Raw genomic sequence first — 26,209 nt, 5'->3', positions numbered from 1 at the left:
AAAAATATTCATCTCGCAAAGCCTCAAGCTATTAGACTCAAAAAACAAGTCGTGTAAAATATTATTGTAAAAAATTGTTAGTAAAATAACAAAAGTTATTGTGATTTTTATTTGCTTGTCACAGATTTAGCCTAGAGTAAGAGTCCTCTCCAGACTTATTGTTAAAATACTTGCTTCAAAGTATCTTTTGTAAGTTATTTTTTTAAGTCTGAACATACATACTTCGAGACAAAAGTTGTATATCATGGGTCCAAAATGTGTGTGCCCATATATTCTTCTTTACGTACTGAGGAAAAAATATAATGATCATTATTTTTCACTAAGAAACCGGAACGAGGTTTTAGTGATTATTTGCATTTCCCGGTAAAGTAGCCTTATGTAATTTTTCGTTATATTTTTGTTATCATTATACATTTAGAGAGCTTTCAAATAAGCCGATTTTGTCGCACGCGTGGTCTCGGTTTGGCTGCACACAGCACATTCGCTCGAAACGGCAGCTTTGAACTGAGCAGCATCATATGTTTTTGTAGTTTGAACCGAGCGTTGTCGCGCTCAAAAACGGAGCGGAAAATTCACTAGTTGGGTAGCGCTCACACAATCATTGCTGATTATATTACGTCACACAAGTCCGCAAAAACTTCGAACCACGGAAACCTACTTTCCCAAACTATTTCCAACTTTTCAGCAAAACTAATTTTATGAACTAAAAATATATTTTCATAACACAGCCCCAAAATATCACCACTCAGAACCAAAAAAATTAGGTCATCGTTATAATAGCTACCATGTTATGTAAGCTGATCCAGGGATTAAGGAAACATTGTAATTCGCAATTTGGGAGTCCTTTGTCCTCCTTTCTGAAATCCAATCCGCTTTGTGGCCACTGATTTGATGGTTTTTTAATATAATTCATTTTCGACAGTAAAAGGAACGCACGTTTTGGATTTGAAATTAAGAACTGGCCGTTTTGAACAATATCAGTAAATGGAACAAAATATTTTTGGAGGTTGAATAAAAAAGTTCCAATACATAATAAAATATACAAGATCTAGTCAGCCTTGAGGCATATTGTAAGTATCTTTAAAAACTACATACATAGTTTAAACAAAAATAGTACTAAGCGTTCATGTTTTGCAAAATGAAAATCTAATACTTATATATTAAAATAACGTCAATACGAAAAAATACGTTGTATACGAAAATGTCACAGTATTAGCCTTTGTTATTTCAATAAGGTTTTTGATGTGCTGTGGAAATTGTGCGGTGAACCCGTTACATCGTGTTGAACGCATTTCTTTTGTTATGTTATTACGTATGAATGTGAAAATGATTCATCCCACAGAGGAAGGAAAGATAGCGGAGATGCCGTAGGGAAGGTAGGTCAGGCGTCTTCTTGTAGGTCAATGTACCAGAAATAACGCGGCTTTCGGGTTCCTTGTATAATCAAGATCAATCCGTCACTGATTTGTCTTGATTGAGAAGTGATTTTATTTTGAAAATAATAGGTGGGTTCTCACGAAAGAGCTAGAAGTAACGTTGTTCGTACCCCGATCACCCGCATTTAGGCGGGCTACTTTTCCAGGAGATTGCGTTATGACATCTCCACTAGTCCATTTGGTTCTCTCTCTATGATTTATCCTTTTTGTATTTTTTTATTCTAGTATACAGGACAGAATAGAAATAAATGAAATTGAGAATGGTGACGGATGAAAACCTGTGTCATTAGATTTTTGTAGAAATCACTAACAGCGTAGTATTTTTGCGCGAACAAAATATCTGTCGCAATTTGTTTGTTTTGTTTTTCAAATTGTGTTTGTTATGGCGACGATTCCAGTAAAACTTTTTCTTTTACTGACCCCGTTTACGTGCCAATTGCATTTTCCTCAATCAAAATAAGGGTCAGAGTTATTTTACTCAACAATGTTTTGCAAATTATTTTTATTTTGCTATGCTACGCAATACTACGGCGTAGCAGGGGTTGTACTACGAGCTCGATAATCGTTATTTTTATTAACGAGAATAACAATTCATTTTTCATATCACAAATAAGTTTTTTTGCGTGGAAATGAGGTTTAGGTTTAACGAACAGTGTGTTCCACTATTGTATTTTTATAACTTTTTTAGTAAATAAACACAGACATTTTTTTAACAACACAAAAATAAGTTTATGTGTTATAATCTGTAGTAAAAAAATAAACCTTACTCTTGGGACGGTTCACACAAATATCTCGTTATGAACTTAAAATAAACTGTGGATTAAACCCACATCAAGTTATATAACGAAACATTCCCAAAGGATAGTAAGTTCAAATTATCTCTGTTACAAATATAACAAAGATTTGAAACAAAGAAACCAAACCTTTTTTCTCTTATGTATTAACTTTTAGGGACATTAAAGTAAATGACATTCGAGACCCAGGAACCCGGAGGAACTACGAAATCGTAAAACTTAGGATATCAAAGTCCGCGAAAAATAATGAAAAGATAGGTACGAAAGTTCTTGTAACCTATTTATTGAAAAAATATGTAAACATCCCAACAACAAAACTTTATATATGTTTTAAAGAAATGAAACAAGTCTGATTTAAAGTGCCATTTAATTTAAATTTGTTGTATGTTCAATTATTCATAAAGGACATAATGTGGTAATGCTCACTATTCGTCCTAATGTAACCACGACTAAATGACAGACATAACGGTTTGAAATTTGAATTCTGAATCATAGAAAAAAGTTCAACAGTCTTTTTCTTAGACACGTGTCAAACGTATATACAAACTTTTTTGATGAATAATTTAAAAAAAAAATTCCATAAAGTCAATTGTAAATTCCTTTTTTAAACACCAATTCTTAATTTGAACGCTTTGTAAAGGGTTTTCAATCAGTTTTCTAAACGGATTTTCCTCAAGATGAGGTTTCATGGGGCTTTTAAACCCATTGAAGCAAGTTATTTGCAAGAAATAGGATCTGTAAGTACTCTAAGGACCCAGTGGTATCTGGCGATTTGCGTATCTATTTTTGTACCTAAATTACTTATTTGCCAGTACAGTTTTTGTTTTCAGAGTTCCGACGATAGAAGATTGGCTGTCACTAAGTCTGATACAAATTATTTCGAGAGTTTTTTGTGCGTTGTTTTGAAGAGAACTTAAGGGTCTTAAGGGCTTATTTTAGTGATTAAAGGCTCTGTGTAATCTTTGAGTGTACTTTATAATAAATTTAATCATGTAATTTCATAATGACCTCAAATAGATACACATTGTCATCATCATTTTCTTTTAGATTCCACCATCTGTCGCTGTTTCAAGAGCACTATTTACCTAATCAAATTGAGAAACAGATGGTACTACAACTTGAAACTTCTTATTAGCTAGTTAGTAAGACTATGATGTATAACTAAGACCCTCAAAGTTGGCTAATAGTAATACTTACTTATATAGCGAAATGAGACACAAAGTTTATATACTCACTACTTGTAATTTGTTACTTGGCACGTAGTTGAAAGTTTTAGAAACTACGTCTCAGTACAAACGAGTAAATAGTAGACAGAATTTACATTTTGGGTTTCATCTTCTGTAGTAAGGTAAACAACATAGACTAACAAACAAGTTATTGGAAAACAGTTAAGTGTTTTGTAACCTAAAATATAAGGTATCGAGTTAAGTATATACTTTTATACAAGCCTGTCCTAACAATTATACAAACATATATTATTATTGTATTGAATTTATCAATATTTAAAGTACCTAAACATTTTAAATAATACATATATCGATTGCAGTCTGTAGGAGTTTGATTTGATAGCATAATTCCCACATGCTTTGGTATCCATAATTTCCTTGGTTGACAAGCCGTCAAGCCGACCAACTTTATAATTAACCATAATCAAATGCTTGGAAAATTCCACAATCCTTGGAAAATGGAACAGACACCCAATTTCACGGAGGTCGGCGTAAAATAATTATGGATAACATTTTCAACGAAATCCATCCAAAGCGGTTTCGTGGTCTCAAGTAATTTATAGGCCGAGTTTCCGCGATAATCCGCTAATAAAAGAGTCCGCTTTCACACCATTTACAATGAGAATTAAACAAATCATAAATTAGGCGAACTTCGAGTATTTTGTGTAAAGGTCAAACACGATGTTATCACAATAGAAATATGATGAGGTGATTACATTTTGACTCTCCTACCTATTGTATACCAAGTTCCTTTATTCATTTCGTGTTTTGTTGTGCCTCCATTTCTTAGAAATACCAATAGGTAATAAGTTGCCCACTTATTTGCAGATTTAATTTAAACTAAAACTCATTTGATAGGTCTGAAAATAGCCGCTTAATAATCCTACATTTTATGAGACCGACGTTATAAATAGCGAAATACTTTTGATACAATCACCAAGTTGCTGGAATCTCGCTTAATCTCTTCTGATCTTAAGCTGATCTTTAATTAAGTGGGCGGGTAGTCCTACTATTTGGCTTAAGATCTTCAATGAGAGACATACATAGCATGATATAATGAGTACGTAATAGATATCTATTGACACGTAATTGGGCATGTAACAATGGCTGTGAAATGTGTCAGGGTTGGCTTCCTGGAACCGGCTGGAGGCATTCAGTTGCGTATGCTTTGAACCCAACTGACATTAATATAGGTAGCTGAATGAATAATGAATAGCTTGAATCAATAGCTCCTTGAATTATAGAGAGGAATATGTTTGTCACAATTTCGACCTATTCGACGGGACCAGAGGATCAGATAAAACTTCTTATATATTTCGAATGTTTAGTAGATTTTTGAGGTGTTTAGTTAAAAACCACCTTTCTTTAATCTTTCAAACAATCCCGTATTGAAGTTTCTGATGCGTTACCTAACTTAATAATGGACTTTTTTTCATGAATAGTTATTATAATTGTGACTAATAAATCATTATTAGGTCATAAAAAGGTTTTACTAGAGGTATACTATGATTCTACAAACAGTTTTAATTTAATTATTTCCATACTGTAAAATATCACCTGGCCTAAATTTTCGAAGACCACAAATAAGTACATTAGCTTCGTAAGCCCACTGGAGCTTACGCAAGACAGATGCTTTGTTACAAGAGAACTTACAATTGTAGTCCTTCCAAGGTTTTGTGTGGGCTGGTAAACAAATAACAAACCCTTTTTTCCCCCATTTCTGTGTAGGTATACAAATAGTCTAGACCTCAAGATTTTTATATATTTACTAGTTTTTAAGGATCATGTTGTCCAGTAGTAGGAGTATAGAAGAAAAAAACATGCGGCTTCATTGGATAAGAGCAGGAGAATAATAATAATGATTTGTTCTTGAGATGAGTGTGATCACACAAACAATTGAATAAACTCTTTAGCTTTGTAATCTAGATACATATTTTAATACTCTAGTGTTATGTAACTGGGTAGAACGAGATACGATGATACCTCCATTTATACAAGGTGTGTTTGCTTTACTAATTAAATGAAACGTTTTGGAAATGTACGGAGCATTCTGAATTTTAACTGAAATAAGTCGAATAAACTGGGTATGTTTTACACCTATACTAATATTATGAAGAGGAAGAACTTGTATTTTTATTTGCTTGTTTGTTTTTAATAAACAAACTTTAAAAAATAAATTTATATGAGAAAGCTACATTATCTGCGGGTGGCATTGATAGGTAGGCTTTATTTTATCCTGGTACGGGGAGCAGTTTTCACGGGATGCAGGTGAAACCGCGAGAAAAGTACTCAATACGAACAGAAAATTCGTCAATTTGACTAAGATTCATTCTAAAAGACATTTCAAACGTCCTTTATTTGATCGAGAAAGGAAATTGTAAATAATGTATCCTGTTCGTATTTCGTAACACGTGTTTCTCATTTGTCTTTTTGTTCCAAAAACGAACGATATTCGTTGGAGCAGAAATTGGCGCCTTTTTGAGAGTAATAACCTCTTAATTAACGAGAAAATGCGAATAAATGTGGGCCAACGTATTTCCCAGGAGAAGTAATATGATTTTAGAAGTTTCTACTTCCTTCTAACCCAAAAAAGTTGGTGGTCACACGTGTAATATTTATTTTGTAAATCCTGCTAAGATATTAGGTATTTTGTCCTCTCAGAAAAACCTTTCTTGGTATATTTTGTTTATTTATATTTTTATTAGATTTTCCTGGTATTACCTCAGCGATATACAAATAATTATGTATTGCCAGTACCAAGTATCGGATTATGAATTTTGCAAATATCAAACAGAGGAATATCAAATATCGTGTTCTCTTTGTGGCATTTTTGCGTCAGTGAGATTAAATGATTATAAGGTCAACGGAATGACCAAAATAAATGTATATTTTTACTTTATTGTACGATGATAAGGTTCACAATATGTCCATCAATAATATGTAGTTGTTCATGTTTAAGGTTGGTTAGTTACATGCGAGTTGTATTCCTTCGGTACCCACACTCTGTTCGAAACGAATATGTGATTGGCAAGAAACTTTTGGCCTTACTACAAAAACTTTAAACACTGTTTTACACATGTCTAAAAAAAATGTGGCTCAAAAATGAACCATATGTCAACGTCATAATTTGTCATTTTTTTAGACAAGGCATAAACTGACGTTTAAAAGTTTTTGTGGTAAGACGGTAAATGTTTAAAAAACTTTATAACCATAATTTAACTTTAAATGTTTTACGCTTTGAGAAAATATATGGAAATTAATTAAAACTCTATTAAATAAAAATTCCAGTTACTATCCAATCAAAAAACTAGTGAAGTGACAATATAAATTTTCTCACTAAAATATTTTATCGAGAAAATATCAGACGAGAATAAAAATTATAAAGCCCTCTTAAGAATGCTTAAAAATTCGTTTACGGGGACATTTTTGCGATATCAGCCGGCTTAATTATGCCTTAAGTTAATACTGCTGTGAGGTAATAAAATATCAGAGATCCAATAATGTGCCGTGACCTTTGTTCGAGTATATCGATGAAATTGTCGTACCCCTCTTAACTTGGCAACAGGTACCTATCGAATGCTTGATTGTTATTTTTGGAATTGAAAATTGAAATATTACTTACAGCGTTTTCACACAAGCACGTTTTTAAACCAAGCGTTTACGGGTGAGATGTTCCAAACGGTTAAAATGTATGTTGCAAGGTTTCAGATGGCATATTTTGTATGGACAAGTACTTGTTAATTCTTCGCTGTTACTCATATACGCACGTCAAGGCACCAGGTATTTTCGCGCGGAAAAAGTCGAGCGGAAAATAGTTTTACTGTGTGCTTTCGAATTTTGTAATTTCTCCAAAAACACATCGACAAAATAGGCACGTTACCCAACTTTGTGTTGTAAAAGTCTATAAATTAAATAAAATGTTATTTAGTTGTCAAAATGACAGTTACTCTGACTGCGAGTACATCACGCAATTAGTCAGCTGAGCATGTACTGATAGTAAGACATTATCGTGTCGACAACAAGAAGCAAGTTTACTTTGTGCAAAACATCGAGTTATAAACAAGCCGACCTATCGACCTCATCTGCATTAATTGCACGATTAAGTACAACTTTACACTAAGTATAGCAATCACCGTACACACAATTTTAAACTCTAATATATACGATTTTAAGGGTGATAATAGCATGCAAGAATGAAGTCCTAGGTGTTTTTTGTATCAGTACTGTCCTGTATCTATGTATTTCTTTACCCACCCAAAACAAAAATGTGAAAGACTGCCAAGTTCGATAATATGGGAATGCTTCGCCTATAAAAGAAGTGAGATCTGAATAAGTACCAAGTTCCATACACATACCTCAGTTAAAAATAGTTACTTTTTAATGATGTTACTTGGCAAGTTTTCATACACCTTGTTATAAACCTACTAAACGCAATGAATCAAGTATTTAATTTTCTATTAAAACTTGCCAAGTAATCATCATTAAAAAGTAACTATTTTTAACTGAGGTATGTGTATGGAACTTGGTACTTATTCAGATCTCACTTCTTTTATAGGCGAAGCATTCCCATATTATCGAACTTGGCAGTCTTTCACATTTTTGTTTTGGGTGGGATTTCATTTATTTTTGTAAGGTTGTTTATTTTTTTTTTCTTATGATGAAGTTAGTTAAAGAAATGTCTCATTTATACTATCTTTTAGATTTTTTAATATGCACTATGTTTCTTACAAAGAAATGAACTAGATTAACTATGACTAGATTTACCAACTGACTGACATGACATGTTATCATATATTATGTTCGTGGATCAAAGTTACACATTCGTTATTTTCGAAAGTGATGCACACTTGGCCGTTTTCAGATTTTTACTTTACTTTGACTAAATACAAACCTTTGTAGCATTCGAAGATATATTATATAAATATAGATAAATTTAGTTCGTTTTAGTTCCTTAGGGGTATAAATTTACACCGGGTATAAAACACCTTCATTATTTTGAAACCGACTCACACTTGGCCATTTTCAGATTTTTCCCTTTACCTTGACATAAAGACCTACCTCCATGCCAAATTTCAAGTCAATACGACCATTGGAAGTGGTCTAGGTTTTTGATGAGTGAGTCAGTGAATAAGTGAATCAGTGAATCAGTGTATAGTAAAAATAGCGATTTTCTGACGTCAATATCTCAAGACCTACAATAGGTATATTAATGAAATTTTGTATTTTAGATAAGTGATTAGTATTTTAGTATGACGGAAAATCGCCTAAGAAAGGAGCGCGCCAAAATGCGGGTGAGAGGGGGATGAAATACGTTACTCTTTTGCACTTACAAGCCTTCTTTGGACCCGACCATTTTTTGTAGTACCAAAAATCGTTGACAGATGTGTCAAAGAACCAAAACTTCTCGTTAGTTCACTCGCAACTGATCGTTTTAGTCATGCCCACGATACAAATTTAACCAAGAAGAAGGCACCTGCCTGCATCATGGCATCTCCGCTTATGTTTTCTTACTCTGTCGGTGTGAGTATTAACTCAATTTCCAAGCCATTAAGTGTACGGGGACATGTAAGTTTTTCACGGAATCCGGGGCGTAGACTGAACTTTAATATGTAGTTGTAATTTCTCGTTTTATACTTTTGCTTTCCACTTTTGGGCGGTAATATGCTATTGAGTAGTATAGTATGCTGTTAAAATGTGAAAGTAACTCTGTAGATACCAAACTCCGAAGTCTGTTTTGCTGTCACAATTTAATACCAAAATTATTGAACAGATATTCTAGAGCTTGACTACCTGAGAAAGGTAAGTTTGTGTCGGTCTACGAAATCGCGGGGTAACAGCTTGTATTTTATACGGATAAAATTACATGTTATTTGTTATTTGTCATGTTATTCTTTAGATAAAATACTTAACAAGATAATTATTATTTATCAAGTTTTATTGTACTCATCTGCATTACACATGTAATTTGTATTGTATTCGTTTGCAGTCTTGATATTCTACTGAAATGTGTCCTTTGTAGTTATCATACTATAAAGACATATTTATTGTAAACATCTGGGTGTGACTTCAGTTTTATAAATAGGTGCGTATTGCTACATACATATCATACAATTTGTAGTCAGGAATTTAAAGCTGGATGTACTTAAATGACAGAAATAGTGAGAGTAGTACTAATATACAAATCTGAAATTCTCAGAAGATCACTGGTTTCACCCGTATCTCGGCGGATCTACTCCTCACACGCGATTAAGAATTCGGTCGAGTAGTTCCTGACATTAACACTTTCGAAGAAAAACAGCTTAGGTTTATAATATTAGTACACATTAGTAGTAATGGGCTGCGGGATGGTTCGTAAGAGGTACCGCGGCCCTGATACATAAAAAGTCTAACACTCCCTCACGTTGCACCCACAGCGGGAGGAGTCATATGATGATTTTCCACAAAAAAAGATAAATAGGTATAATACCACTTCTATACATACCACTTCTATTTCATCATCACCCTAAGGTAGACTGGCAGAGAATGCCTAAGGCGTTAAGTCCGCCGTTGTACAATGTGCATAAAGTATTTTAAATAAATAAAAATTAAAATATACTGTACTAGGTTCATATACTACATATTAACTGCTCATATTCCGACAAACCTTTCCGTAAGTAGTACCCTTCAGCGCAATATATTATAGAAAAGTTGTGCTCTCGAGTTCTCGACCCTGACTGAACTGGAGAAACTTTGTAAGTAAATAGATTGGCGATCGCCGCTCGATCAAAGTCGGGCTCGAATTTCGCAGAATATTGCCCGAAAATTACTAAATGATGAATTAAGGTCACAGAAAAACTTGTCATAAGTCTATTATTTCATAGAAGTGAAACAACTTCTTTACTTGAATTTATATAGGTACTTGAATGTAAAAAAATTGATAGAACTCTCTAAGAACCCACAGTCAAACTGTGTAAATGGTTTTGAGGGGCAAACACATAAGTGTGTGTGTGTACGAGTATATCATGATTTAATAAATAAATAAACCAGATTTTTAGATAAAAATTATTATTCAAACTTTTATAGTGTTACTAGGTTGGAAAAGTAAGTATGAATTGGAAGAAATTGAGCTTTTAAGTATTTTGTATTTTATTAGACGGTAAAAACATACCATGACGAGTGCGCCACACATTCCTTTTATGATTATTATAATGGTAGATATCACATTGCAACCGTGAAATCACTTTTCAACACTACTCTAAATTCGCACTTTTTTATCACACATGGTTTTATCACTGTAGTCACATCTTATTACACACATCGTATGCCGTAATCTAGATATTCTAGACTATACTAAGAACTAGTTTTAGAGGTATGTTGTAGGTATTTAATTAGCTACCTGTCGATTAATACTGAATTAAGATTAATTAATTCAATTTCAAACACTCGACAACACGAGTATAGATTGTGTACCTAAACAATCTATACTAATATCACATCTAATATTAGGTATAAATGCGAAAGTAAGTCTATGTATCTTTCTATTTCACGGAAAAACCATTCTACCAATTGTAAATAACATTTGGTACCAAGATAAGTTATACCTAGTGTGAAAATTCGTGTGAAACTTCGACAAATAGCAGGTGTATAAACACTTTAAAGTGTTTTAAGTGTAAAGGCTTATCTGTTGTTTTTGTGAATTTGTATTTCGATTTTATGCATAAGATAATGATTTAATTTCAGACATATCGGATTCATAAAAAATGCAACGCAGTAGAAAACAAATGAAGGTACAATAACATCGTCTGCTTGCAAATCTCCATTTTAATTTTAGACTGAACAGTTAAATAAAGTAAATACGAAAAGTATTTGAACTCGGGTCAATCTCTAAACTTCTATTGCAAATAAAATTGAGCGTATTCAATTCTAAATTTAATATTGGCTGTGTCTAAGATTAGTTTATTGAACATACAATTTCTATAGCATTACTCAAATAATATGACAGATTTTTAAAATAAATTCTATGGAATTTAACGGTTTATTCACTTGCAACTGTGTTTATGGTTAGTATTAAGGTTTTAGTTATATTGTTAAAGTATTTCAGTATAAAAAATATCTGTCATATAAATAAATCTCATTTTATACAGTACTAGAGAAAATATTATGTTGTTAGTTATTTCAGAAGTTGTTGTTCAAATGTTGGTTTTTGGTTTTCCATATTTCACAATAATTAACGATATAATAAAATGCCAAGCATTTTTGTGAACCTATTAAAATTCGATCATAAAAATCCCTAATTAATGCAGATGCTCACTCGCATTAATAACTAAAATAAGCGAATAAATTATTCTAAATAGATAATATTATATTGACAAAACAAATTAAGATTAATTACCAACGGATCAAAGTTGCGAGACACCACTTAATTAGAGCCACTTAAGATGATCCATCTTAAGTTATCCATTTATTAAACCAACTTAGTGTTCAAGATTAATCTAGCTGTCACTATCTAGGTAAAAGTTTGGTATATCTCTCTAATTAAGGCTTTAAAAATAATCGCAGTGCCTACACCTGACATTGAACCAACGACATACCAAAATTACAAAACCTGATTATAGCTTCAGAAATGATATCCTAAAACTAACATACCTCTTTGTATATTCTTATTTAAAAACCACTTTGCCCCAGATTATTATATTTTTGTTTATAGACACCTTCATATGATAAAATTGTAAGCATTTCTCTCGCTAAAAGTGCTTAGGTACCTATGCTACCAGTGAATACCCCCAGCTATTAATACAAAAGAAAATATATATGAACATGTCGAACAAAAACTACGCATTATTTTCAGGTGCTATTTTCGCCAAAAACCAAACAAAACATGGCGTAGTTTCCACGTCTCAACATTAGAATACTACACGTTATCACTCGTCGGCATCGCTGCGAAGTTCCAGAACAACTTGCAACGCGTGCGGGGTCGCGGTGACCCCAAAGGTCACTCGTTACTGCTGACACCTTGTTAGTCCTATCTCAGATCTTGACATACACGGGCAAAACACAAGTCTACGGTTCTTTACTACGACACGAGGGGAAAATAGATCTGTATCGTAGGTTACCATAGCTTCTGCCAGCGGTTTCACCGCCAACCTTACAAATTTCTTCGAGTAACCGTATGAAATGAGCCTATAGCCTTCCTCTATAAATGGGCTATCTAACACTGAAAGAATTTTTCAAATCACACCAGTAGATCCTGAGATAAGCGCGTTCAAACAAAAATACATTTCAGTTTCATGCTTCTATTTAATATTAGTCTGAAGACAGCGACGGTCTTTGAAAGTTCTCGTTTCCACCGTCGCGTCGCAAAGTTCCATTACGAGTCGAAATGTTCTAGAAGCCGAAAGACAATAGAACTTTGAAATGTATCAGCACGGTTTTCAAGTTTGCAGAAAGGAAGTTCCTGCGAAATTGGCTGTCTTACTTAGAACTGCAAAGTTACTGGAAAGCCCTTTTGCAAGTTTTTCAAAGCATATTAGTGTCATATCTTGTTTGTGTAATCTTTTATTAACAGTTTCCTTTCAATGTTTACTCATTTCTTTATTATTACATAACGTAAATACTTAAATTTCAAAATGGATGTAATTATATAACCCCTGAGGAGAGTTTAACAAAATAATAATATTGATTACAGTTAAAGAAACATTACTTACGATCTATCTTATGTTTATAAAAATAAAAGCTACTCTGCTCGTAGATACGTATATATTGAACTATTTACATAGCAAAGGGTAGTTTAAAAGCGTTTCAACAGAGATGAGTTGTGGCTCGCAAAGAGCTTTTCCAAGAACTGTATATACATATGTATAAATACATGTAAGCAACTAACAGTATATTACAAAGTGACAGTTGGCAACAACACTTATATACACGATCATTTCCCAAGACGCTGATCAAATTGGAAACGTGGTGACTAATTAAAAACTGCTTTTATATCAATAATAAAAAAAAACAACACAATCTATTTCTCTTTTATCTCCCACGTAATGTATTTGCCGCGATATTTACTCGTACTTGGTTTCGTTAACTCTCTGAAAACCATTATTAATAGGTTTTAATTGACAATTTCTTATTATAAAATGAGTCTTATATATTCAATAAATTAGTTACAGCTAGTAAATAATGACGTAATTCCCGCTTCATGAAGATAAATTTCCAAGTACAAGAACTAAGTATCTCAATTTATACAGAAACAAACAGAAAGAGCGTTTGTCTACAACAATTTACTTTTACACGTTTCTACGGTAATGGTACGACCACATAAGTAACTAAGAAGAAATATTTGTTTTTATTTATTTTATACATTTCTAAGTAAATTACATATTCCTCAGGGTGTAGATTTAATAATGTGGTATTATATCACAGTTTTAAATTTATAAACTGACTGACTGACTAATAATATATAAATTGAAACAAAACTCGTTGATAATAATTTTAGTAATTTTAACGCAATTAATGCAGCATGGAAAGCGCGCTAAATGTAAATGAGTTATTTCCTGCCTTTAATGGTCCCCGTTTACCAGTCCGTCTTCTTAATCTTATTTCGTAAACTATATTCTTACGCTTTATAACATACAGTGTGTTTGACTCCTATCATACAAAAATAGACAACACAGCGTTTGGCTGACAGTCGCCGGGAGGTGTCAAATTGAGCCTAATTTTTCAGACACCGGAATTAAGTACACAATTTTCCCTGAAATTAGTTTGATGCTAGATTATTCTGCCAAGTTCTGGTAGTGAAAGTACATTGTAAAGGTTGCCGAACAAGTTTTATCTGTCATTTTGTTTTCTTGTTCTGTTTCTCTTAAAAATAGTCTTACAACGAAATAAATAAAGATGATACTTCATATCTATGTGTTGCTTCAATATATCGAACGTGTATCAGCTATCAATAGCTATACTAGAATTCATAATTTAACGAGTGTTTTTTTACCCTATCGTAGCGTAGTACTCCAATTGATTTGCCTACCTGATAAAGCAATCCAGATATAATATTGCTCATGTGTCTATAGCAGATAAAATCCCCTGTATTCCTGTGTATTGTTGTATGTGTAATCTATAAGCTGTGCCTAACATACGTATTGAACCCAATATCTATTGATGTTGGTCCCATCGTCCCATCCGATAGCCGGGTAGCGGGGTCACGGTGTGTGACCTTCCGAATACAGATATCGAGAGATTTCATGTTTTTCAAAGTTGTTTTGAATAATATTGTTTGGTGAGTGCTTTGAGTGCATTTGTTAATGTTTGATAACATAATCAAATAATTATCTTTAAAATTGTAGAATGTTCTAAGTTGAAAATTTTATTTTTGCTACAAGTTAAGTGGTCTAACAAGACGTTTTGTCGTTGGGGTATCTCTTATCTCAATCTGATACGAAAAGGTTTTTCCGTAGCCTACAATAATTCTTACCTAAAGGTCTAGACCTTTAGGTAAGAATTATTGTAATTATTGAATAAGGCTAAGAATAGTAAAAAACGGCTAGTAGGCCACGTAAAGTATTTTCATATAAATACTTTACGTGGTCCACAAGCCACAAACATTATCCTTATCTGTCATAATTTGAACTATCTGGGTCATTAAAAAATGTCTGCGCCAATTTTCGTTCCAACTTATTCTCAATAATTAGAATCCTATTCGCAAAAACATACAATAAATACCCCACCTTTATTCAGAGTTATCATAAAGTAAATGTTATTCTAGGTGGGTAAATACTTGAGGATAAAAACAAACAAACAACACAAATAATCTCTAATTAGTTAAAACTTTCAGACATGTTCACGTTCCCAGACACGCTTTTAAAATAAAAACAAGCTGATTTTATTTATTCTCCTTCTACATTGTTATGTAAAAGTTCAACAGTTTTATCATTTTATTCTGGCTAGGTGAAAACTTGTCTAAACAAAGGCTGAAATGCTTTCAGACAAATTGTTAGACGAATGACGTGTTCAAGGCTGTCTACAATGCTACTGAATTTCAGGTACACGAACGTACGTGAATTATTTTTTTTCTTGCTGAGCTTTCTAACAAAGATTTAACTTTTCTAAAAATAAGTACAAATCCGTTTTAGTAGCTTCTGCCAGACGTTTCACCGGTATGCTTTGGGATCTAGGTACTCCGCGCATTTTCCAATTGGTTCTTTAGTCACTGAGATTATCAAGTTTAAACAAACAGCTCAGCTTTATAATGTAAATGTGCAATTACTGTGACGTTTCATAGGTGGGCAAAGGCCTACCTATGTGAAATGAAAAGATTTTGATTTTTTGAAATGTTTTCTTGTATCCGCATTTTAACTGGGCTTTCTGTTGTTGTGTCTGAGTGAAATTATTAAGCATTCAAGTTTCCAATAAAGTATTTACGTAACTCACCAGTAAAATTGTCAACGAAATCAGTAGCAGCTGTTACAGCCTCCTTTGATCCTGCAACAATAGAAATACGTAATCGTTATTATGTTTACCAGGACTCGGTTGCATCATCTTACTACGAACGTCGTAACCAATCAAATATGTCTTGATTATTATTATTATGTGTTATGTGACGTCACAGTTAATTTGATGATAAAATAAGATGAAATTAAACAGCTCTGAGTCATAAATAACTCATTCAATAACAAACCTACATAGCTTATTATGATTTTGCCGTTTCAGTGATAATTTAGTCCATACACGTTTCTAGCTAACAAAAAATAATCCTGGATATACCCTAATTCGTTGTAATAACCACACTGCAAAATTAACTTTATCTGGCAACCACTGTCAAGTACATAGGTATTATGACACTGAGTTTTGTTCTTACATGCATCTGGCACTTTCTTGTACTTTAGTAATTCGTGGCGAAGCAAAACAAGATTGTGAATTAAATGCCTTAACTTTTCTTTAACATAGAAGAAGTTTCAACATGACAGTCCTAGGTAAAGACGGTAAAACCTCTTTATTGACATATACCTTTTGCTATAAGATTTACGCTAAATTCTGACGTCAATTAGAACTTGTAAACAAACATCTTACACGGTATAAGCTTAATTTATCTGCCGAAGGGTGTGTTGTAATCAATTTCGTGATTAATGACTGAGTAAATTATCCATGTTGGGAGTAAGTGCGTAATGTGTACCGTTATGTAAGCGCTCACAAGTTTACCTGAATATTTCGTAATCGTTAAGACTTTTAATTAATTTCACGGATATATAAACGTCTTGAAAAGCAGATAAAAATAAATAAAGGCGTCAAATAACAGATTATATGCATGATATACATCAAGAATAAGTCACGTAAAAACATATAAATACTCTTTCTTAGTATTTGTTCATAAAATAATTAATAACATGTATGACACGAAAATCACGTATAATAAGCGTGCGATGATATACCGTTAACCCGTGATTAATTGGGCCATAGGCCTTGTTATTAAATATTTTTTAGATAAGCCCGCTTTGGTTTCGGGAAGCGTGTATATAGAATGTAAACAGATACATTGTATTTACAACCAACTTCAAAAAGGATAAAATTCACAATTTGATGATGAATATTTTCTATTTATTTACGTAACAAGGAAAGTATTGACCAGCAAAACTGTTTTCGCGAATCAATTGCTAGGAATTACCGATAACCCGATATGATCCGCTTGCCTAAACAACTAGTCATACTAGTTCACAGAAAAACAAATCTAGACTGCGAGCTAACAGAGTAAATATCATATGAAAAACCCAATATCACTTATCTCTAGTTCAGGTAAGGGCCTTTGAAAACTCCAAAGTTTAAGTGTAGAGTATAGAGGAATATTAGTGCCAAAATACAACGAGCCCGATATAGCTTACATATCGGCCGGCTCAAAAGTTTGATGGGATTCCCAAAAAAACCTTTCTGGCAGTTTAACCTGTAGTCTGTGGGTGGTGCCTTGTTAAGTACAGTTCCCACTAGAGTCAGCCAGTAACACAATCTCCAAATTGTAATAAAATACGACCCAAAGATACGACCATAAATCGTTCACAATTAATTGACAATCGCTATTCATTAAACCTTTTTCGGTCAGGATATTGAAACCCAAAAGCCGGTTAAAGTATCTGCAATAAATCGTGTTTGTTTCGCATGAGTTCTGAATACGAGCGTAACGAGCTTCCGTTTCACAGCGGAACTATTTTTGATATTATAAAATACGAAATAATTTTGTTTGCTACACTTTCGGGCTAAATCGAATGAACCAATTGAGTAGAAATTTGGCATGGACAGAGGTGGAACCCAGGGACCGTTCAATGTATAAATACTTTTTCAAGAAGTACCCTTGACATTCATATCTGTAGTGACCACAGTACCAAGGCAGTTTTCACATGCCTAATATGAAAAATGATGTTCTGGATCTGACCGCGCCGATTCTTGCAATGGCAAACTTACCATAATAATAGGTAAGTGATTGCTCTCTTCTCGCGGAAATATAGGCGTGACCTGTATATCTGTGTATATGATTATCTGTTCGTTTGTTTGTGTAGCTCCCTCCCGGACGGCGAGATAACATACGACCCGTAGGTAACTTAATTTTGAAACCGCGTTCACAACAAAGCAGTAAAGATAAGGTTAATTGGAATAACATCAATAGAAGCTGGCTGAAAATTGTTTGTTACCTATTTTTATAAGTACATTCCAATAATTCATTTGTTATCAGGGCAATCTTTTGCACCTGAAAATTACAGACTATTTTCATAAAAAGGGTATTATAAGGTAAGGTGTAAGGGTAAGGGTACGTAGTTTTATTTTTGCGAAATCATGAGCTAATTCTCATGTCACACATCACATTTTATATCCAAATTTTATGCATTTAGACAGTCGAGCGGCTTTAAAGAGGTGATGAGCATAAAGTATTGTTCTGATAGCATAGACTATTACCATAAAAATAAAACAGGTAAAAATAATAAATCTCAATCATTTAACATAGTGACTGACACTGAGTGCTTTTTATGAGAACTTTTATCTAGCAACACGCTGAAATTATATTACTTTTACACAGTTCAAAAACTTTTTTGGAGATTTAATATTTTATGATTCTTTCTTTGACATTTGTGTATGTATTTTTATTATTCCTCGCTTTCGTGGAATTTTATATTACAACTAGCTTCTGCCCGCGACTTCGTACGCGGATCCTATCCCTTATGCCAGCGACTACGGGGTCAGCAAAATCAAAGATCTTAATCGTCTGATATTGAATTTTAAGAGCCCGTTGACTTGAAAACTACGGAATACGCATTAGAAACGTTTCATATATTTAATTTTTGTTCTTCAACGGCAAAAGCACAGCAGACTAAACAAAACGCTGAGAACTGAATCGCAATAGACGCGACCATAGGGATAAAAGTAGTGATTCTAATTAGTCCGCATGTAAGTTGTGTGTGGCAAAAATATTACACGTATTATTACGTAAAAAACATTAAATAGATGACAAAGTCGTGGTGACTTAGTGGAAGTCGTGGTGGTTTAGTGGGTAGAGAACCAATCTCTCAAGTATGAGCGTGCGTCTTTGATTCCAGGTCTGGCAAGTACCTGCCAATGCAACTTTTCTAAGTTCGTATGTAGGTACTTTCTACGTATATTTTGGATACCAATGACCATTATTTGGAAGGCATGTTAAACTGTAGGTTCCGGCTGTCATTGAACATTCTTGGCAGTCGTTATCGGTACTCAGACCAGTAAGTCTGACCAGTTTTACCAAGGGGTGTTGGGTTGAGCGGGTAACCGGGCTGTGGAGGTCAGATAGGCAGTCGCTCCTTGTAAAACACTGGTACTCAGTTGCATCGTGACTGGAAGTCGACTCTAACATAATTGGGACAAAGGCTCTTGAGATAATAACGACAGTAATAATGAGATATAAGCACCGCAGGACATCTGAGGCTGATGACGGGGAGTAGCTACCTCGCGGGGCTATATATACTGAGTTCTCCAGGGAGAGTATACCTACTGCCCCCATCTCCGGCCGGTCGGAGTGAACCATGACGGGGGTAGGTCTCAAGCCTCTGGCTTGGCTTGGCCGTCCAGAGTGGAGTCGCTAGAGCAGGGTTAGTAGCCCTGCTCGGAGGATGCCTCGTGGTAAGTGACCCACAGGGAGCGCGTAATCTGCGTTTAAAATCCGCCGAGGTATTCTCACACTTCAGCCGCTCATGTCCCTGTTGCCCTCTTGTTGCTATTCAGTGACTGATTCCCGGGGGCCCAGTAAGTGAGCTGGCGAAGTCTCCGCCTGCAATTTTTACATGTATCTAATACATTGTCATCGGCAGGTGCCATAGTTCCCGTAGTTTCCCCATTCCTAGTCCATTAGCATCCCATCACAATAGCCCAAGTAGTTTTCATCCACAGTAAGCAATGGTATAGCACAGAACCGGGGATTGTCTTTTTTTAACGACGTCCACCGGGGATTGTCCTTGAGTTCATATTTCTATAGTGTATAAAGGGATAATCGTCGGTTTTGTGTCACCATACCTATTTCATAACAGTCGTTTCTTTACATTTCAAGTGTAGTATTGCTCTTGAAGTTCCACATCAGGTGTTCCAGATCTTCGATGTATATACGTCAATAGAGAGTGCTTATCAGATTGAACAACTTTTGCTAAAACGTCACACCTCTACATGCTATAGTCTAGCTGGGCCCCTGGAGTTCCATATCAGGTGTTTTAGAACTTCAATTTGTATAAGTCAATAGAAAGTGCTTATCAAGTTGAACAACTTTTGCTAAAACGTCATACCTGTATATGGTACAAGGAAGCTGGGCTCTTGGGGTTCCACATCAGGTGTTCCAGATCTTAAAATTTATTATCTCAGCTGAAAATGCTCATCACATGAAACAATTTTTGCTATGGCACCATTTTGGTATCTCTTATAGTTTTGTTGGTCTGTTGGTGTTCTGCATCAGGTCTTCAAGTTTCGAAGATAAATTATAGCCTATATATTGACCAGGCTTAATACTGATACAACAAAGAAAAAATCATTGAAATCCGTCCAGTAGTTCCGAAGATTAGCGTGTACAAACAAACAGACATACAGACAAAATTTTTTTTTTGGATTTGTGCTCCATTACTGTTTCTAAGCCCCACCCAATTATAATTTTTTTAATATATTCAATGTACAGACACGGTTTTTTTACAGATTTATTATACATATGTATAGAATATAGAATAGATATAGACTACGCATTATTAAAGTATGGAAGACAAAAAATCCGACCACCTTATGACGTTACCTACACACGAAGAATCTTCGATCAATATATACAGAAGATTTTTTGTTTGTTGGTTCATACCCGAAACTAAAGGCTTCGAAACTACTGAACCAATTGAAAAATTATTTCACAGCTGGAAAGCTACATTTTCCGAGTAACATAGGCTATATTTTATGCCGCTAGTTCCTACAGGGTGCGGGTGAAACCGCTGGCAGAAGCTAGTTTCAAATATAACGAAGTATTCCTTGCTGTAGGTCATGGTATCCTTTGTTCTTCCACCAAGGTTATGGAGTCACCTCTATAAAGGTTGCATACACTATGGTATTGTTAGAAGCCGTCTTGTGACGTCATAATAGTGGCGTGTTTTGTTCGCAATAGGTTTCATGTTAGTGCAGGTCCAGATTGACACGTCACGGTGAACAATGACGTCAGATGTCATGGTTTTAAACTTGTAGCGAAGTATTTTTAACTAATGGAACTAAACTATGAGACAGCTATTCTGACTAGGGTATAAATACTTTATGTTATTTTGTCAAAAAAATATAAAAGAGTAAACATTTCTCATTAATTATGTAACACAATTCGTTCAGAAATCAAATCATAAAATTAATAGATAAATAATAAAGGTATTTGAAATAACAGCCTCCTTTTATCTTCCTTGAAAAGGGAACAGGAATGGCGGAATCAGTTAAAACAATCTCTCGAGCCGTGAAACCGTTTTAATTGTAAAGTCAATTTATTCGAATGTAGAATTTCCTTACAATTAAGCAAGGAGGTCGATGAACTAACAATGGCGTACTGTCGAGTAAAATCCCCTAACATTGTTTGTGAAAAGTCTCTCACGATTACCAGTAAATATCTTCTTAGTTAAAACTTTTTACATTGTTGTTGATTTTCGGGAATTTTAGAATTAACGATCAATACTTTACATAGGTAAGTTCTGTACAGGCGACTATAGGCTCAGACACACCCTCATTTTTTCAGTACTATCTAAGTCCTGTGTAAGTACCAATTAATTAGGTAACTATAATCTTTAAATCTATTACAATTCTAGTTGGGTTGGATGCAGTGTCTTATATACCACTCTATCTAAAGTTATTTCACAAGTGACGTTATTTCCAGTCATGTCGTCACAAAATACATCCATCGTTTTTGTGGTCATTCTCTACCTCTATAGTTACCCAGATTCCAGTGTGTACCTACAAACCTAACAGAATTTTGATATTGAACCCGGATTATAGAACTGTTTTTGGGCGGAATCAACTCTTTGCGATAAAGAGAGTAGAGACACTTTTAGGTACTTTAATGAACTGGATAACACCGTAAACACGACGCACTATCCTGATAGGTACCTGAACTTCAATCGAAGATTTCCAACTTAATCTAAGTTTAATCTAACATTTAATTAATCCCGTTGCTATGTGTACTTTAATCGGTGATTTGTCACTAATTGTCTGTGTTAATCCCCAGAGGATAGGAACGTAATCGCACGTATATATTTCAGTTGCCAAGGGTGTGGGTTGTGTAAACAGTGAAATTTGCCTAATTTGAAGGTGAGAGCAACCTCGGGTTTTAAATCTCATGCAAACTCACAGTGTCACTCAGAATTACGTTTTAATAACGTTTAAAATAAAGGATTTAAAGGTTGTTTTTGTTTACTTTTTATTAAATGGGGAAAAGGGGCAAAATTCTATTTCATGTTGTGATGCCTCAGTGGTTGTACAAAGAATCGTTTCTCAGATGTTAAAAAGAAAATAATATTCTAAATAAACGCAAAGCATTATTTCATGCAGTTTATTATTCACTGAAAGTCATTGATGTCATATTTGTAACATTCTAAAGTCAATATGTACTTTGATCTTATCGATCATTCATAGACAAGCACCACGTCTCTAAACTGCAAGCTTACGCTTAGATTCAATATTATTACCATAATGAGGCTAATATGGATACATACTTAACGAATTTATCTATGTATGGTTAACCGTTGATCATCTTGTTCTAACAGATAGAAGGTGCCTAAAGCACTGCTGCTTCTTTAAAGAAACACCAGGTATTCGTAGGTACGATTATTTCAATCTTGTGTTTGTAAATACAAATCATAACAGCTTTGTATACACATTCTTTCACTCATTCTTTCATACTATCGTCATCATCCTCTTGCTTTTATCCCAAAATCATTTGGAGTAAACGCAGAATTTGTTTGTTAGCTTTAAGTACATATAACATAGATATTATGTACTGCTTAATTACTATTTTTCTGAAATTATTTTCATTATAATACTGACACTAGTGTCTTAACCGGTCAACAGCAGCACTTATCCTCTATCCAAAGCCCAATCACCAAGTAATTAATTATTTTCTTAATTAAGTACCGTATTCAATAGTTAACTTAACCCACGTTTAATTGATAAGAGCTACTTTGATAATGGCTGACATCTTATCACTCGGGCCCCTCACATTTGATTATAGGCTCTTCACAAATTCAATAAGATTGTGTATCTATAATCAATAATAATAATTGGCAAAATTAATTTAGTGATTTGTTGGGTCAATTGTCTCCGATAACCAAGTTAGTGCTGACATATTTTACTATGTGGAACAAGAATCAGAATTTCCGTTAGTCAAATGTTCGAGGCTTTCTTTTATGCCTTCCATGCCTAGTAAATAAGAAATTTTGTTTAAAAGGTACCTCGGAAAGAGTTTTAACAAGGGGTATTGAATTCCCCAAATATTTGGAATGTCCTCCACAAGGATAGATAGGCAGTTACTCCAAGTAAAACATTGATACTGGTACTTAGTTACACCACTGCATCCGCTTAGGCTGGATGCCGACCCTAAGTTAGTTGAAAAACGGCTATGCAGATGAAGATATTCTATTGAATGTCACAATGACTTTCATCGTCTTTATCAATTAAAAGTAACCTAGTAACTATGTTATGTAACTTCTTATCAAGTAAGCTTCAGGTTTAATTAATCACCTAACAACCCCTGATGTCTGAGCCGTGTGTATCTCTAGGTCAGCAGATCACCGACTCAGTAATTAGGTACTTACTTACAGGTAATCCTTTTCGAAGACTGAGGTAAAACCCAGTAGCAAATGTAGATAAAAAATAAAACACAGCTTTCCTTACTTCACGAATAGATGAATATTATTTTATTTTATCTCTTCTTGTACATGTGGCCTCTTTTGTCACTAACGAGGGTTTACTGGGCTATCTTTTATATTCGACGTGCACAGAAACATGTTGGAATGTTCTGGAAAAGATTTCAAATGTGCGGGTCTGCGGGCTTTCGAGATACGGGGTCAAAGTGAACAAGGTATTTCTTTTGGAATTTTCTGAGGTTACGTTACTTGGTGGTTTAATTGAAAATGTAACATAACCCTTATTTTTATTATAAATGCGAAAAAAATTCAGCCTGCTTGTCTGTCCAGCTTGCACGCCAAAAGTATTTAACTGATTTATTTAAAACTACTCGAATGATTTATAGCTTGAAAAAAGGCATTTTTATTCGGGTTGGAATATAGTATAAAGCCACAATTTAAGCACTATCTTCTGGTCTCTTCTTATACTACATTACATCGATTTCATAAAAAAATTAACAAAACAAAGTTCATATAATTTATTTTTGGCAATGTGAATTGTAATTAAGTCCCAGACTAGGTAAGGTTCCAATTAACACATTGACGTCACTATGTGCGTGTCAGACAGACGGAGGCGTGTCACGACGTCATCAACTGACTTGACCCGCTCAATTGACACCGTTTAGACTTGTTTGCATTGGAAATCTATCAATTTGCAAAACAAAAGAAAACACACAAACAGAACATATAAAATGAAGATATGACGCAGTGTATAGATTTTAAAACAATTTACGTTAAGTACTTCATTAACCATAATAAAGATCATAAAATATCTTTCTTATTCAATTTATCCTTTGTAAGTAAGTTTCCAGGTAACGTTCATCACAATATGATGGCGTGTCAGACAGACAGAGACTTGACCCGCTCAATTGACACTGTTTAGATTTGTTTTCATTGTAAATCGATCTTTGTTTGTTGCAAAATAGTTTATGTAATAAAGAACAATATACTGTATAACAAAATAATGAAGAAATATTAGTTAGATATAACTTGTCCGAACTGAAATCCTAGGTACTACCGCATAACGGTGCACGGCTCTTATTTCAGCATAGGCGAGGTCTATATTTTATAATTTAGCAATAGTTTAAGTCTAAGTTCCCCGAGCAGTTTCATGATAATTAATTAGTAACCTAGCTATAAGTAAGAAGGTATTATAATTTATTTTATTTCATTTGCTTACCCATAATATATGTACGTATTACCATTAAATATTTACTACAGGAACTCGTAACACCTGGAAAATGCCACGACCGTGAACTTCATGAGTAAGTCGTAACATACCCAATGAGGTACATTCATCAAGTGAACAGAAACAATTTGTGTAAGTGGAGAAACTTCGAGAGAAAAATTACAATCTCTCACGCGCTCCCGTTAGTAAGTCACGCGATGCTAACAGGTGATACTGAGTAAAAGAATATTAGAGAAGGTTAGATAAGTGTTTTGTTTACATTTTATTTATTTAGCTGTCACTGTTATAACTTAAAGGGAACTTTACGCAGCATCATGTGCGAGCTCATGAGTCTACCTCTACCTTAACAATTTTCTTGTGGTTTTCACGAATAGCATGACTTGTAATCATAAGTTGTATATTTTGTTAATTCTATAATTGTAGAAATTGAATAATCAAGCTTCGGTGCGATCCACAAAAAAATGTAAAACCAATTTTATTACTGATTTGAGTAGGTATTCTAATGAATCTATGTCAAATATGATAAAACCATCCGGTACTTCTGGGTTTGCGCTTATTATGTGGGGTAGTGGTTGGATTGTTCCAGACGCTATTGTCAATCATTAGGGATTTGCGACATCTGCGTGTTTTGTAAATAGAAAAGTTTGTGGGAAAACACTGTAAGAATGTACTTACTTACCTACCTTCTTATTTGATGAAAAAACTTTAGCTCGTACAATAATTTGATTTGTCTTTTGAAATCCCGAACTCATTATGCATGACCAGACACGAATCAAATCTAGATAAAAAAATAATATGTGACCATTTTCCTAAAAAACCCAAAAATAGCAAAAAGCATTCCCTTTTAACCATAGCACGTATATTCTTACAAAGATTTCTGATAATATAATACTTCCATTTCTCGATTCACTGGTGAAGGGCCTTCAGTCCAAAAAATCCTTCCTAATGGCTGTCCATAAAATGTGACCACAACACAAAACGCTTAAAACATTTCTTAAATCAAAATCCATTTATTTTCGACCAGAACCTTTTACGCGGCTTTTAGTACATTCTACTTGATTTAACATGTTTAATTTTATCCCATTCTTTTTATGTTACACCACTTTGCTTATGTACGTAACTTACTTAAGATAAAATAGTAGACACTAACAGCTTTTGTAAAATAAAATGGTTTTCTCAAATTTTGAAATAA

General features: G+C 34.0%; 1 protein-coding gene across 1 annotated transcript in view; it reads right to left on the bottom strand.

The window, feature by feature from the left end:
- LOC110384063 (adipokinetic hormone/corazonin-related peptide receptor variant I) overlaps window positions 1-26,209 on the bottom strand; it is an 82,752-nt gene that overhangs the window by 25,620 nt on the left and 30,923 nt on the right. The window contains exon 2 of the mRNA XM_064038068.1: window positions 15,856-15,906. The gene's annotated coding sequence lies outside the window, so the exon portion shown is untranslated. The remainder of the gene's footprint in view (window positions 1-15,855; window positions 15,907-26,209) is intronic.

Source organism: Helicoverpa armigera, chromosome 15, assembly GCF_030705265.1.
Source record: "Helicoverpa armigera isolate CAAS_96S chromosome 15, ASM3070526v1, whole genome shotgun sequence".
Taxonomy (NCBI): domain Eukaryota; kingdom Metazoa; phylum Arthropoda; class Insecta; order Lepidoptera; family Noctuidae; genus Helicoverpa; species Helicoverpa armigera.
Note: the sequence above shows the minus strand (reverse complement) of the source record. Positions and strands in the feature narration are given on the sequence as shown.